The sequence below is a fragment of the Triturus cristatus genome, chromosome 6, assembly GCF_964204655.1.
Source record: "Triturus cristatus chromosome 6, aTriCri1.1, whole genome shotgun sequence".
Classification (NCBI taxonomy): Eukaryota; Metazoa; Chordata; class Amphibia; order Caudata; family Salamandridae; genus Triturus; species Triturus cristatus.
Window position 1 is genome coordinate 170,376,571 of NC_140589.1, and position 14,495 is coordinate 170,391,065.

The following is a 14,495-nucleotide window of genomic DNA, read 5'->3' on the forward strand; positions in this document are numbered from 1 at the left end:
CTTTTGTGCCTCCGCTCTGCATTTTCTGCAACATTAAACCTTGCACTAAAGACGCTCTTGCCTCAAATTCAGTCGTGAAGAAGCATGCATAAGTGATGGCATGAAAAATCCAAAATGGCGTCCAGTGGGCCTCCTCTGCCACACATTGGAACCACGACAATATATTACGGTTACAAGAGTTACGGCTACAGTACAAACAATAAAGTAACAAACTGACGGTTTTATATATAACGTCGGTACTCTGGAGAGCATTTTCCATCAACCTCAGAAGAATGAAAGTCAGCGTTCACACTGCTGGGAATTGAGCCTGCCAACTGTATAGCGCACAGGACAGAGTTGTAACCACGTGACTCAATGGACTGTTCTTGCCAGTCGTAAAAGTGAAATAAAAGGAATTTGGGTGTGAAGTGGAAATATTTCAGCATTGCATACCTCTTTGCTCTATGGAGCTGCTGTGTTTGCCAGCACCAGTACTAAGATGTTCCCACCCCCTCCATGGTGATGAAGTTTTTCAGAGCTTTCGCAGCAACTGGAAACTGGAATGTGTATCCAATGCTTTTGACCGCTATGGACAAGTGAAGGACAGGAAACAAAACAGTCTGAACTAAAACAGGTCTAATCCCAATAAGCAGTACCGTGCTAATAGCTTTATTTCGTAATTTCCAGGCCGGTTCAAATGTGTGCCTAGAAGGCACATTGTCAGCACTGAATTTACAAGTTCATAATTGTTGTCAGATTTATAGCCAAAACAAGATCATATCCTCGGAAAGGCGTTAACTTCCCTGTTTACTCCTACTAAGCCCGCCCCAAAATGGCCTTCCCTTTGGTATCTTAAGAATGTTTTTATTGTGTCCTGGACCTTTTTTAAAATGACTAATTAAATATTGTTGTTTTCCCTTTGGTTTCTCCTGGGCGGTTACAGTTGGCTTTCACTACACTTTACATAAATGCATATGACTAAAGTTTAAGTGAGTAACATACAATGCTCTGCCTTGACATACCCAAAAGACACCACCCTTGCAAAACCTTTTAGTTTTGATGACAAAACCTTTGTGGAGTTATGCGATTATTTGCGCTGTTTGCCACTTGTTTCAAAGTATCTGTTTTCTTCCTTTCCCAAGTGATTTACTTATTCTCCTCTCCACAGATGTTAGGCTGATTGCTGTATAGTTATTGGTTTATCGGTGGCCAGAGATAACATCTAATCAAATGTTTAAGGCAACATTAATCACGGGGGCGGCATCTTGAGGCCTTTCAGGGTATCCCACGAACAACGCCGAGGCGCCAACACCCCGCCTAGCAGATGATAAACTCTATGATGGGAATGTGTTGTGCGCATTATATACACACAGCCTGTTACCACCCCGCTCCGTCCTAAGCCTGGCCAGCAAGCTCGAGTGGTTGTTCTATAAGTGATAAATTGGTCTGTGTGTATAATGATAATTACAGGTCAGTGACCCAGGGTCTCATAAGGAGGGCCTAACCATTTTGTCACTGTGCCACAGATGGCCCTCGACATGTTCACAATGACCAATGGCCTCCTCCCTCTGTGCTCCTACCATGATTGCCCCCTAAGTTTGTTCCCAGTGTTTGTAGCCCTTATCCATTTCCAGGTACCACCCGATGCTTTGCCCTAAGATATTATAATTCGTTTAATACAAGTTATTTATTTTCTTTTTTTTGAAGGCGCAGTAACCCCGGAATGTGTAGAGACATACAGAAAGATTCTAGGACGAGTATTGGAGGCATTCGGGGGCTCTTGCAGTCAGCATGGTGAGGGGTTGCCTGTTGACACTTGGAGATGGCAGTTTTAAGTGGGGGCATCTGGAGCGGAGAGTGAAGACAGAACTATTTGCAATAAAAGGACAGCCAGGGGCGTGGGCACACACTAGGAGCATCGGGGTGCAGAGTGAGGGCACAGCGTGGTACTGGGATTGGGCACTCGGGTGGCTGAGATAGCCAGTTGAAGGGGCAATGAGAGAAGGAAGAGCATGTAATTGACTAGGGCCAAGGAAGGTCATCGGGGGCAAAAGTGGGTGTCTAGGCGCAGTAACGGATGGAAATTGGCAATGGGGCGTGGAGAGGGGGAACCTGCAGCCCACGAGGTGCCTAGGGAAACTTGAGAAAGTGGTGGAGCATGGCTTTTTGCTTTTAATTGCGGCCCGGTCGAGAGTCTCGCGACGCCCCCAGAGCCTGGCCATGAATTCACTGGTAACGACTGGTGGAGACTCACGCAGGGGACGGCCGGACGCCGCGGTCGGGTCACTCACCTGTGGCTGCGGGTGCCGGGCGGCAGACACGGAGGCAGGCTAGAGTAGAGAAGAAATAATTAAATGATGGGGTGCCCCAGGCTCCGCTCCAGGCCAGCCTCTCTTTCAGTCGTCTCTGCCTCGTAGTCACGCTTGCGCGGACACCAGACCCCACCCCAGGGGTGAATGATTGTACCGCGGCACACAGACTCACTGAGATAGACGTCACTGCGGGCCGCGCATCACCGTGCCGCCATCCAGCACAGGTCAGAGGTCACAGGTGGATTTAATAAATAAAATAAAATTGGGTGACATAACGGACACTGTCCCGGACGGTGTGTGCAGCAGCTGCATTTTATGCAGATTGTGCTTGTTGTTTTCTCGCTCACTGTCACGCCTCAGGGACAGGGTTCAAATCGGCCTGTTAAGGTAACAAGTCGCTCTTTCTCTTTAAGAGCGACTTGTTATTCACGTGCTGGCACTTTGGTTTCTCGAGCGTCTTCCCCGCGCTCTGTGTATCTTCAATATGTCCCGTTCATTCCATGGTTGTCGTTGTGGCTGCCTGTAACTGTTTATTCAGGCTGTTGCTTCGGGAGCTGTTGGGTGACCGGTTGTGGGCTTCTTGCTTCTGTACTACGCTTCTACAATAAACACCTAATCTTCAAATACAACTTCCAGGAGTGTTTCCTCAATTTTACATTTGGTGACAAGGATCCTTTTAAGCAAGCCCACCAATCGAAGATAAGATTCAACAGCTTTTCAGCAAAAGCTCACCGCGTATCCACGACGCTGCAGCAATCTTCCGCCTCGATCTCACGAAGGATTACATTTCACACGACGATGGTTTTGGCACCTCCCCTCTGATGTCGTGACGCTCCTCGCGTACACGGCTAGAGGGATCGCTTCAACATTTCCTCTGTTTTGGGCTGAAATGCACTCCGTATACAAGACGGAAGAGTAGGTTGCCTAGCAACGCTACCAACAAATGCTGCTCCTCCGTTTTTGAGACGTTTTATACAGAAATTTTGTCCTGCTCTCAACGCGAGGACGATTTCTAAGGCGGTAAGACATGCTCATCCATCGGTGATGGGCACACCATTTATTTAATCATTTTTAAGGGAAGTTTTACACGATTGCTAACCTGCATGGGTTAAAAAACATAGATTCTTGGAGCTAACAGCACTTATTTCAGCCTGTACCTTCAGTGACAGGCACACTTTAAATATTTCCATTTGGGAGATTGGCATTATTATCCAATATGGCATCAAATAGTCACCTGTTGAACATTTCTGACTTTTTACCTTCACCAGGCAAACCGATTGTTCCCTGGAAACATTGGCTGAATTTATTTCAAAACTATCTGGTTGCCAATAATGCAAATGAATTTGATCCAAAAAGAAAATTTGCGCTCCTGTATGGTCATTTGGGCTTTGAAGGCCAGAAAGTATTCATCATCATCATCATCAGCCTTTATTCGATTTAAAATGAATCCTAAAAGACACATACATAAAACGAAGAACACAATATTATGTGTCACAAAGTACAAGACATCGATAATAACATTAAGAGTTATTTTAAAAAGACATTAAACAAGTCAAATTACTGACGAAAATGAACATAGTTAAAACATAGTTAAAAGGACTCACAGAGTACAATATTATATTGATCACTAGATTATAAAACAAATCTTAAAGCAAGAAAAAGACCTGAGCCCGAATATTAATTTAGGGGATTTCTGGGGTGTGCTTAATCGCTTTTCGCCGTAGAGACCACGCCCATCCCAGATATTTAGCTAGGGCCACAAAAATAATTGTTAAGGAGCTAGTGCGCAGGATTCGTAGTGCCACAGCACTACTCCTGGTACCTAGGATCTTACACATGGGAGAGAGCCAAACACGCCTTGGGATAATAAATGCCGGGCAAACAAACAGAAAGTGGGCAATTGTCTCTGTTTGAGTCCTACAAACAGGGCATGATTTCTCCTGAGCCCCAACCCATTTTCCAGACAGAGAACGAAGAGGCAAAGATCCAGCTCTGAACTGGAAAAGAAGTTTCCTGTCGCCAACGTTAGCAACCAGATCCCAGTATAGTTCTAGCGCAGGAGCAATTTTAGCCTCTAGGTAACAACCAGACATCCCGGAAGCTCTACTCCATGCCTGGAATTCGACTCTTTCCCAATATGCCATTTTAAGGGATCTTTTTGATGGAAACAGAGCGGCCGCCGGGTCACTCCATAACCCCTCCATACCCATGTCTTTCAGTATCTCGTGAAGGTTCTTCAGCCATCCGATTTTATGGAACACATCTGATTTTATAATGTCCATAAGACCGTTAGCGTAGTGGGAGAGCTCAGGAGTAGTCCAGAGTCTCCGCCAGTATAAAACCGGTCGAAGTTTTGCAATATCCAGAATAGACCTCCTGCCTAACTCATACCTAAGAGGAATCAGAGGAGTGCTCTGGGGAAGACCAGTTATGCTTCGGAAGAATTTATGTTCGACACTGGATAGGGATGCTAGCTGATCAAAACCCCATAACTCTGCCCCATAAAGCACAGAGCTTAGGGCCTTGGCTTCATAAACTTGTAGCACAGGGTTTATTGGTTTTGTGAAAGATTTATTAAACTCCCGGCTTAAGGCACCAGATAATTGTTTAAATCGCAAGGTGGCCATTTCAATATGCTTGCGCCATTTGTTATTGTTTGCTAAATGCATACCAAGGTACGTGAAGTTGTTAACCATCTCGAGTGGCTGCCCATTCATGAATACCTTTTTCCCGCGAAAACTAGGATGGGGGTTAAAGGCCATGAATTTTGTTTTAGCCACGTTAACCTCCAGACCATGGTCGAGACAAAAATCATCGAACACGCGCAAGGCTCTTTGCAAACCACTCGAAGTTTTGAATATAATGAGTGTATCGTCTGCAAACATCAATATTGGAATGGTAACTCCAGCCAACCTAGGGGCATCAGTGTTTACACAAAGCATGTAATCAACTATCCCGTTAATATATAACGAGAAGAGCGTGGGTGCCATGGTACAACCTTGGCGCACACCACGCTCAACCGGGAACTCGGGAGTAACCTCTCCTGGCCCACCCCACTGGATCCTACCATAGTTAGACTCGTGCAGTCGCATAACCAGGGTCAGGGTTTCTTTGGGGAGACCAAGTTTTTCCAATACTGCCCACAACCGAAGACGAGGCACAAGGTCAAAGGCAGCTCTCAAATCCACAAAAGCGGCATAGAGGCTGCCCTTGCCCAGCGTCACCACCCTCCAGTAGAGCTGGACAAAACGGAAAGCCTGGTCCACTGTGCTAGTTGACTTACGGAAACCTGCTTGGAAGGGGGACAGGATGTTATTATCATCGATCCACTCCAGTATCTGATTCAGGACCATCCTCCCGATCACCTTCTGGATGGAATCTATAAGGCTAATTGGCCTATAGTTGCTTGGGAGAGTCTTATCTCCCTTCTTTAGTACAGGGATTATGACTGCCCCCCCCCATGACTTAGGAACGGGCGCACCTACAGCCACAGCATTTGCCAGTAGGGTAATGTACTTACTCCAGCTGGCTTTGTTGTAAAGAAAGACGTCAGGAGGGACCCCATCTGGACCAGGAGCGCGACCGCTAGCAACAGAACCCAGGGCCATCAAAGTATCTTGTATACAGAAGGGACCCTGGGGGAACAAAACATAAGTTGGGACCCAGGCGAAATTGAATGAGGGGTTACAAGCGTATTGCGGTTTAAAGTATTTTACACTTGTAAATAAAGGGACCCCCTCTATGGGTATGTCGGGTCCAGGAGTCAGAGGGGAAAACACAACAATGAATAGAACAAAAAACTCCTCATGGACCTTTATTTCTTTTTTCCAAGAATTAATCTAGGCATGGGTTGGTCACTTCTTTTGGTTCATGTATAATTTATAATTAAATACACAAATGCATAGTTTTTACTTTGATAAAAAATCTTCCTTTTATTTTATTGATTGATCATAAATTATACTTTTTATATGATCATTAAGCATTAGTCTCCATTGTTTTCCTCAGAAACAGTACAAATCATTTCATTTTAACGAACATATGTATTTTTTGCATTTTTTGACAGGTTATATTTTTTTAAACAATTAATATATAAAAAAAGAGAACAACTACAACCTACTCGGCATGACACAATCAATTCTCAGACATACTAACCACTCTTACTTATACACACTCATACATAACACATGTACTTAAGGGGTCCAGGGAGCACCAGAATGTGGCGACATCTCCAATGTTTGGTTTGTAGGTGGCAACAACCTAAACAGATCCGGGCGCACGTGGTCTATGCGCGTTTCGGTGGATTTGAACAAACAGGGACCACCTTCATCAGGACTTCGCCCAATAAGGATACAGTGTCATCAACTTAATACAGAGTAGGGATACTATTTAGCATTGAAAGGTAAACACTCGAGAGCCAGAAATCAGCAGGCTATATATACGATATCCGTGGTACGCAGATGTGAATCTAAATTCTAATATGAAAAAAGGGCTTTGATTTTGCTTGTGTAGCTCCAGTTGACGGAGTCCTGCACATCGACGTATTATCTGTTTGAATGTCTGATGGGTAATCAGGCGTGCAATTAGGTATTCTTCCCCATATTTGAGATTTATAGAGGGGGAATAGAAGGGTTGGAACCTTGACGTTGTTCAAAGGTGCGTGTCTTCCTCTTAAATTGGACAATCTATTTGTCTGCAGCGTATCCAGCAGCGTGTACAGCGACTTCTACGGGCGAAGAATAGATTCTATTATCTGTTTGAATGTCTGATGGGTAATCAGGCGTGCAATTAGGTATTCTTCCCCATATTTGAGATTTATAGAGGGGGAATAGAAGGGTTGGAACCTTGACGTTGTTCAAAGGTGCGTGTCTTACTCTTAAATTGGACAATCTATTTGTCTGCAGCGTATCCAGCAGCGTGTACAGCGACTTCTACGGGCGTACATACGCCCGTAGAAGTCGCTGTACACGCTGCTGGATTCTCCAAGCCCATCAGTTTCAATAGTTTCAAATGACGATGTTCAAATTTCAGCCATAGACACCAGAAACAGGTTTAACAAGGTTCCCTTTAGAAAACCTAATCATTTTTGTTTTAGATGTGGTTCTCGGAATCACCTAGGCAATAACCCAAGCTGTCCGGCTTCATTTAAACGTTGCACAAAGTGTGGCAAATTAGGGCATTTTATGTCAGTCTGTAAGTCTGGTAAAAATATTGTTAAAGTAAGCTATCAGGGCTCACCTTCAGCTTCTCGCTGGTTACTGTAGTCTTGCACAGGAACAGAAGTTGCTTGCTTCCCAACTCCCACTACCAATCACTCAGCCCCAAAGGAATACTTGGCGCTAACTGATCAGTAAGGGGGAAGGGGGAAAGTGGATAAAATAATAAACAATAAGAGAGACTGGTTCTGGACCTTCTGATTTTTCTATCTGGAAACCTTCTTCCGCCTTTGATCTGGCTAGCTGATGTCTCCCTAGAAAAACTAAGCACACAACAATTATTTGTTTTTTCCCTCCTCTACTCTTTCCTACTTCTTGCTTCTACATTTTCCTTTCGATTTGCTACCTACCCAAGATCCTAAAACTCTGTGCCCCTCTCCTTGGCTCTATGCTGCCTTCTTCTCACTCTGGTTCGAGTTGGTCTTCTTTCCTATAAAACATTTAATTGTTATTACCTATTTTTTCCTTGTTTCCTATTGTGTCCCCCTCCTAGTCTTTAACCTACCAGATGTGAGATAACTGCGTTTTTCTCTTAATATGTTGTTGCTTCTTTCTTATGTTTTAATCTATTGTCTTTTAGATTGTTTCTTTCTTGTCTCTTTATTTTTTCTTGGTTCAGCTTCTCTCCACAGGAATTCTCAGTACAAGTTCTATACTGGATTATTCTCCTCAGGTATTACTTTTATCTTTTATTTTACTGTCTTTAATGTCTTATTGATGTCGTATCTCTTAGGACTTCTCGCAACCAAAAAATCATTAATCTTCTCTTATTTCTTACAAGTTCCTGAGTCTTCAAATCTGCTGTCATTAGGAAGACTCTACCTTAACGACTTGGTATTCTTACATTTACTTATTATATCTTATCACTCTAGAAATTCTCTCAGAAGTTCACTTAGCTTAATTCCTCTTCTTTTCTTCTCAGGTTTAGCAGCTTCGCCACTTGACTCGAAGGCAAGAACAACGAAGCTCTGTCAGGATGTCGATAGGTATTTCTGCTCGGAGATTCTGAATGACTTCTTTCTCTCACCTCGGGTATCTATTGTGGTTCTATGACTAACTAGGACGCTTGATAAACTCTCTTAAAACTCGAGCACTAAGGGTATTAATGCCTTAAACTACGGACGCTCTTAAATTCTGTCTTCTCTGTGGAAACGCTTCAGTGAAGTGCGCAATGCTTCAGGTGTGCGCGCGTCACATCAGCTCGCTCCAGAATCTTGTAATCAACTAGACCGCAGACCCCAGCACCTTAGCGGCCATCTTGGAGTTGCGGACTTGCCAACAACTCAACCACTGATGCCTGGTTTTCAACCCTGAATGATCACTAGCATGTAATCGTTTGCGAATCTTTTTGGGACTGGAGCTAGGGATCCTGACATAAGCTCAGTTGAGATCACACCCAACTCATGTGCTCAAGATTTGGGTCAGATGTTTCTTACAATTTCAGATGACAACATAGAAGATATTTCTATAAAAGGACCATTTTGTCAAGCAAGTATATCTAATATTCCTATTGAGATGATGGCTGACTCAGGTGCACCCATCACAATCATTTCTGATGTTTTATTTGCAGGAAAATACAAAGATAGACAACTCTCTCAGTCAGATGTTCTCCTAAGGCATTTGGGGGTCAAAATATTGATATGTCTGGTTATTTCATTGACATCCTTTCATGTTTAGGTAGAAAGATTACAACAAAAATATATGTAGCCATCAGAGGGCAAAACATAATTGGTTGGAAGGACCTGGCTAGACTAGGTATTATGCTTATCCCTGGAGCTGAAAACCCAATTGTCCTTGCTGAACAATCTATCAATTTAATTGAGAGTGAAGTTGAAACTGATGTTGCAAATGTAATCAACAAGTTTAATGAAGTATTTTGTGATGTCATTGGCAACATAAATAAGTTTGAGCACCTGATTAAACTCAAAGAGAATGCATCTCCGGTGGTACACAAGGTAAGGTCTGTCCCTCTTAGTGTCAGGCAGGATCTCAAGACCCTACTTGACAAACTGTGCAAGGAGGGGCTACTGATTCATCAGAGTGGGTCAGTCCAATTGTTATCGTGAAGAAAAAGACAAACGAGATCCACTTATGTGTGGACCTTCGCACTCTCAACAAAAATATTGTTATTGATTGTCATCCTTTACCCAAGGTTCATGATCTTTTAGCAAATCTGGGCAAAGCAAAAGTATTTTCACTACTTGATCTTAGATCAGCGTATCATCAGATACCACTTGCCAAAGAGAGCCAAGACCTGACAACCTTTATCACACCGTTTGGCGCATTCAAATATTTGCGTATGCCATTCGGTCTTGCCTCTGCGGCAAGTGTGTTTCAAAAATTCATGGAGACCATTCTCAAGGGCATATCTGGAGTACAGGCATTTCAGGACGATATTCTTATTTTTGCAGAAACCAATAGGGAACATAATCTCATTTTAGAGAGAGTATTTTCTGTGTTTAGAAATGTTGGCATTACTCTTAGGAAGGAAAAGTGCAGATTCATGGTTGACAAATTGGATTACCTAGGCCATAGTATCTCAAAAGATGGTATAAGACCCAAACTCTCTCTTATTGCTGCTATCAGAGATAGTACTTCACCAAAAAACAAGGACACCCTCCGATCTTTTTTGGGACTTTGCGAGTATTACTCTCAGTTCATTCAAGGCTATTCTGTGATAGTCCAGCCACTGAGAGAATTATTGCGCAAGGGAAATACTTTTGTTTGGTCTGAAGAAGCACACAAATCTTTTTGTGAAATCAAAACTTTAATTACCTCTGAACCTATTTTGGCACCTTTTATTTCTGGTCCACCCAGCTATGTAACTGTAGATGCCAGCCAATTAGGTTTAGGTGCTGTCTTATGACAGCATTCTGAAGGGAAAGAACACACTATTGCCTATGCCTCGAGATCTCTCATTTCATCAGAAAAAAATTACAGTACAATTGAGAAAGAGGCGCTTGCCTGTACATGGGCAATCGAGAAATTCAAAACATTTCTTTGGGGAACTAATTTTTACATTTTTACTGACCATAAACCCCCCCATTTATTTGCTCAATGGAAATGGCACAGGCAAGGCTTCAGCTAGATTAGTGAGAATTCTTTCAAAATTGCATGAGTACAATTTCTCCATCAGATACTTACCTGGCGGTAAGAATGGACGGGCAGATTGTCTCTCAAGGATGCCCATTGATGACACTTCATTGAGTATCAATGATGAAGTGGAATGTGTAGTGGCTCTCATTGATTACATTTTAGTGGAGAACTCTGTGGTCACCAAAGACTCATGGTTGGCCGCACTCTCTGATGACACTATCCTTCAAACTGTCATGTCTTATATCAAATCAGGTTGGCCTCATGAAAGAAATCTGCCTGCGTACATTAAACCTTATTTTCAGGTATCGGATGAATTGTCTATTGTCAATGAATGTTTACTCCGACTTGATTTTTTCGTCCCTCCTACAAATTTTAGACATCTTCTGTTCAAGAAGAGTCATGAAGGACATATGGGTGTGTCTGCCACCATTCGTAATCTGAAACAGTTCTTTTGGTGGCCTGGTCTGGATTCGCAGGTGAGAACGTGGATTTCAGACTGCAATACCTGTCTTATTTCTGATAAGCATTGGAGGACATTTGAGCCTAACATTCATATGGTTCCATTACCTGATTCGACCTGGGAAAAGGTTGCTTTAGACTTTGCGGGTCCATTTGATCTGCCTCCTGCTAGTAAGAGACATATTTTGGTATTGATTGACTATTTTTCAAAGTGGGTCTATTTTGATTTGGTGTCCTCTCCCGATACTAATGCTGTTATCAAGTTTTTGAGAAGTGTGTTTGATATTGAGGGTCCTCCAAGACAGATTGTGACGGACAATAGAACACATTTCAGGTCTCATCAGATGTTAAAATTTGTGGAGGATTTTCAAATCAAACATCTTACTGTGGCGCTTTATTCTCCTTCCTCTAATGGACTAGTTGAACGTATCAACAGGTTCTTTAAGGAAGAAGTTCAGACTGCTCTGTCTTCTGGTTTACAGGTTGAGGAATTTTTAAAAGAGAAACTGTGGACCTATCATAATACTCCTCACAGTACCACAAATATATCCCCTTTTAAGCTACTGCGCAACAGAGTACCAACTTCACATCTGTGTCCCCATTGGGTTAAAGATATTACTAATGCTGATGTTACTCATATGGGGAACTTACAGAGGGTCCAGGAACAAGTAAAGTGTAAACATGATGCTATTTCTTTACATCATCACGATTCTAGACACACTAAAGACGTCCCATTTTTTGTTGGTGATTGGGTACTCATTAAAAAACCAAAGAGGGTCAAGAAAGGTGAGTCCAGATTCACACTACCTGTCAAGGTTATTCAAGTGGCAAAAGGTGCTATTTTATTAAATGATAGGGGGTGGTGGAATAGGAGAAGTCTGGTTAAAATTACAAATTATCAAGCTTTGAAAATCATCTCTACAAAGAAGAAAAGTTTTTGTGCTTCAGACTTTGATGGATTCAGTTTTGGCATGGACTTTTTCTGTGACAACTTTCCCTCAACCTCTTCGGACAGAAACAACATTGCATCTGGAAATCTAATACATAATGATTGTCCTACTGTTATTGATTCAAAAACTGCCTTGTGTCATGATCCTTTACCCAGTGTTCAGTCCCTATCCAATACTCCTTCTGCAACGGTCTCTTCTAGAGTTGCACATCATAATGTTTCTGTTCCTCAAAGATTTAAAGATTATTATTTAATGTAAGTTAGTTGTACAGTAATAGGTTCTTTACAACTATAGCCAAATGTTCAGTTTCTTTATGCTAATCATTTTTGTCCCTAAGTATTTTTGTGATTTACTTCCTTTCTTGTTTTGTTTAATAAAGGGGAAATTATGTTAAGGTAACAAGTCGCTCTTTCTCTTTAAGAGCGCTTGTTATTCACGTGCTGGCACTTTGGTTTCTCGAGCGTCTTCCCCGCGCTCTGTGTATCTTCAATATGTCCCGTTCATTGCATGGTTGTCGTTGTGGCTGCCTGTAACTGTTTATTCAGGCAGTTGCTTCGGGGGCTGTTGGGTGACCGGTTGTGGGCTTCTTGCTTCTGTACTACGCTTCTACAATAAACACCTAATCTTCAAATACAACTTCCAGGAGTATTTCCTCAATTTTACACGGCCCCAGCAACTAAACCGGCCCCCCTGTCACCAAAACGGCCCCCACCCCGTCCAGCCTACCGGGGGATAGCCCGGTGCCCGGAATTGCCAGTCCGGCCCTGGACAAGGGTCTTTCCTTGGCACCTTTTTCCGATGCGCCCTTGTTGAGGGTGTCAGCGGGGTCGAATGAGTGCTCTTTTGGGGGGGACAGCGGAGGATAGGGTTCCCATGTGAAAGCAGCAGAGGGCAGCAGAGACACAGCCCAGTCAGTTGAAGCAGCAATTTTACACGGCCCCAGCAACTAAATCGGCCCCCTGTCACCAAAACGGCCCCCACCCCGTCCAGCCTACCGGGGGATAGCCCGGTGCCCGGAATTGCCAGTCCGGCCCTGGACAAGGGTCTTTCCTTGGCACCTTTTTCCAATGTGCCCTTGTTGAGGGTGTCAGCGGGGTCGAATGAGTGCTCATTTGGGGGGACAGCGGAGGATAGGGTTCCCATGTGAAAGCACAGTTCACGGATAGCATCTACCATGTCCATGATGCCCTCCCCCATGTAACATAGGCTGTTACTAACTGAGCACAGCTGCCGGTTGTTGGAACGTAACGATTTTTGTTGCAGACGCTGTATGTTAAGCATGCTGCCCTCCAATCCAGCAAACACTGTGGCTTCATCATCTGCGGCAACGCTGGTGCTCGCCCTTGGCCTGCGTCTCACGGATCCTTGCTGTCTATGTTGCTGTGTGTGCTGTTCCAGCACCTGTGTCGCACGCTGCCCTGACTCAGCCTGAGCATCATCCTCCCCTGTGGACTGTGTTTCTGCCTCAAGAGGTGGCAGTGGTGCCACAATGCTGCGCTTTCTCGGTGGGACAGGTGTGGTCTCTGTGGTGTCGTTGGGGTCTCCCTGCCCTGCCTGCTCATCCATATGTTCCACCTCCTCAGCTCCTGCACTGTCATCCTGTGTCCCAGGTTGTGCTGTGGATGAAAAGGAATGTTTTGATTTTGTGACATGGTCTGCATTTCTCACTCAATAAAGTTTTCTCAATTTGTATTGGCTAACTGCCATCTATCGCTTTTTCCCTTTACAGGATTTCCCATTCTGCTTCAACATTGCTGTGTCTCATTGCCCCACTGTGTGATGCATCTGACAACATCTCCTATGATGCATTGTTGTGTGTGCTGGAACAAATGGACCGGAGTGGCATACGTAGTTTGTGTTTGGTGCATTACTGAGTGTGTGAATGGGATGGTAATGTGCGCGGCTGCATTTGGCATGCATCTTACCTTGGCTGGTGTTTGCAGGGTCGGAGCTGTCTATGTCAGCCACACCACTGACACTCTCGGGCAGGAGGGTGGACCCCACCAACTCCTCATGGGGTGTTGACTCGGTTGCAGTTGGTGTTCCCCCTTGTCCTTCTCTTTCTCCTGAGGATCCAATGTAACTGTTTGGAAATGCTGTGCTCACTACTCTGCTTCTCCTCACAGACTCTGAATCATCCTCAGGCAATAAGGTGCAGCATGGCACTCCCACTTCCTGGGTGTGATGTCATCAAGCTGCACCTGAATTGCAGATTCCCTATTTTTGCGATTCTTTATTTGTGAATTTCCCAAATAAGGAATCGCCAATACAGGATTCGCAGTGTATTCTGAAAATTTTTGAGAATCGTAAATTATTTGCGACTTTTTATTTACATCGCGGTTTGCAATTCTCAAAATGTGATTCGCAAAAATTCGCATTTTGAGAACCGCTTTTTTGATACATATGCCCCTAGAAATCGAAGGAGGTCATTTAGAGATGGGTGGTAAAGGTGCATCCTCCACTCCAGCTGCATGATGGCTGACTCG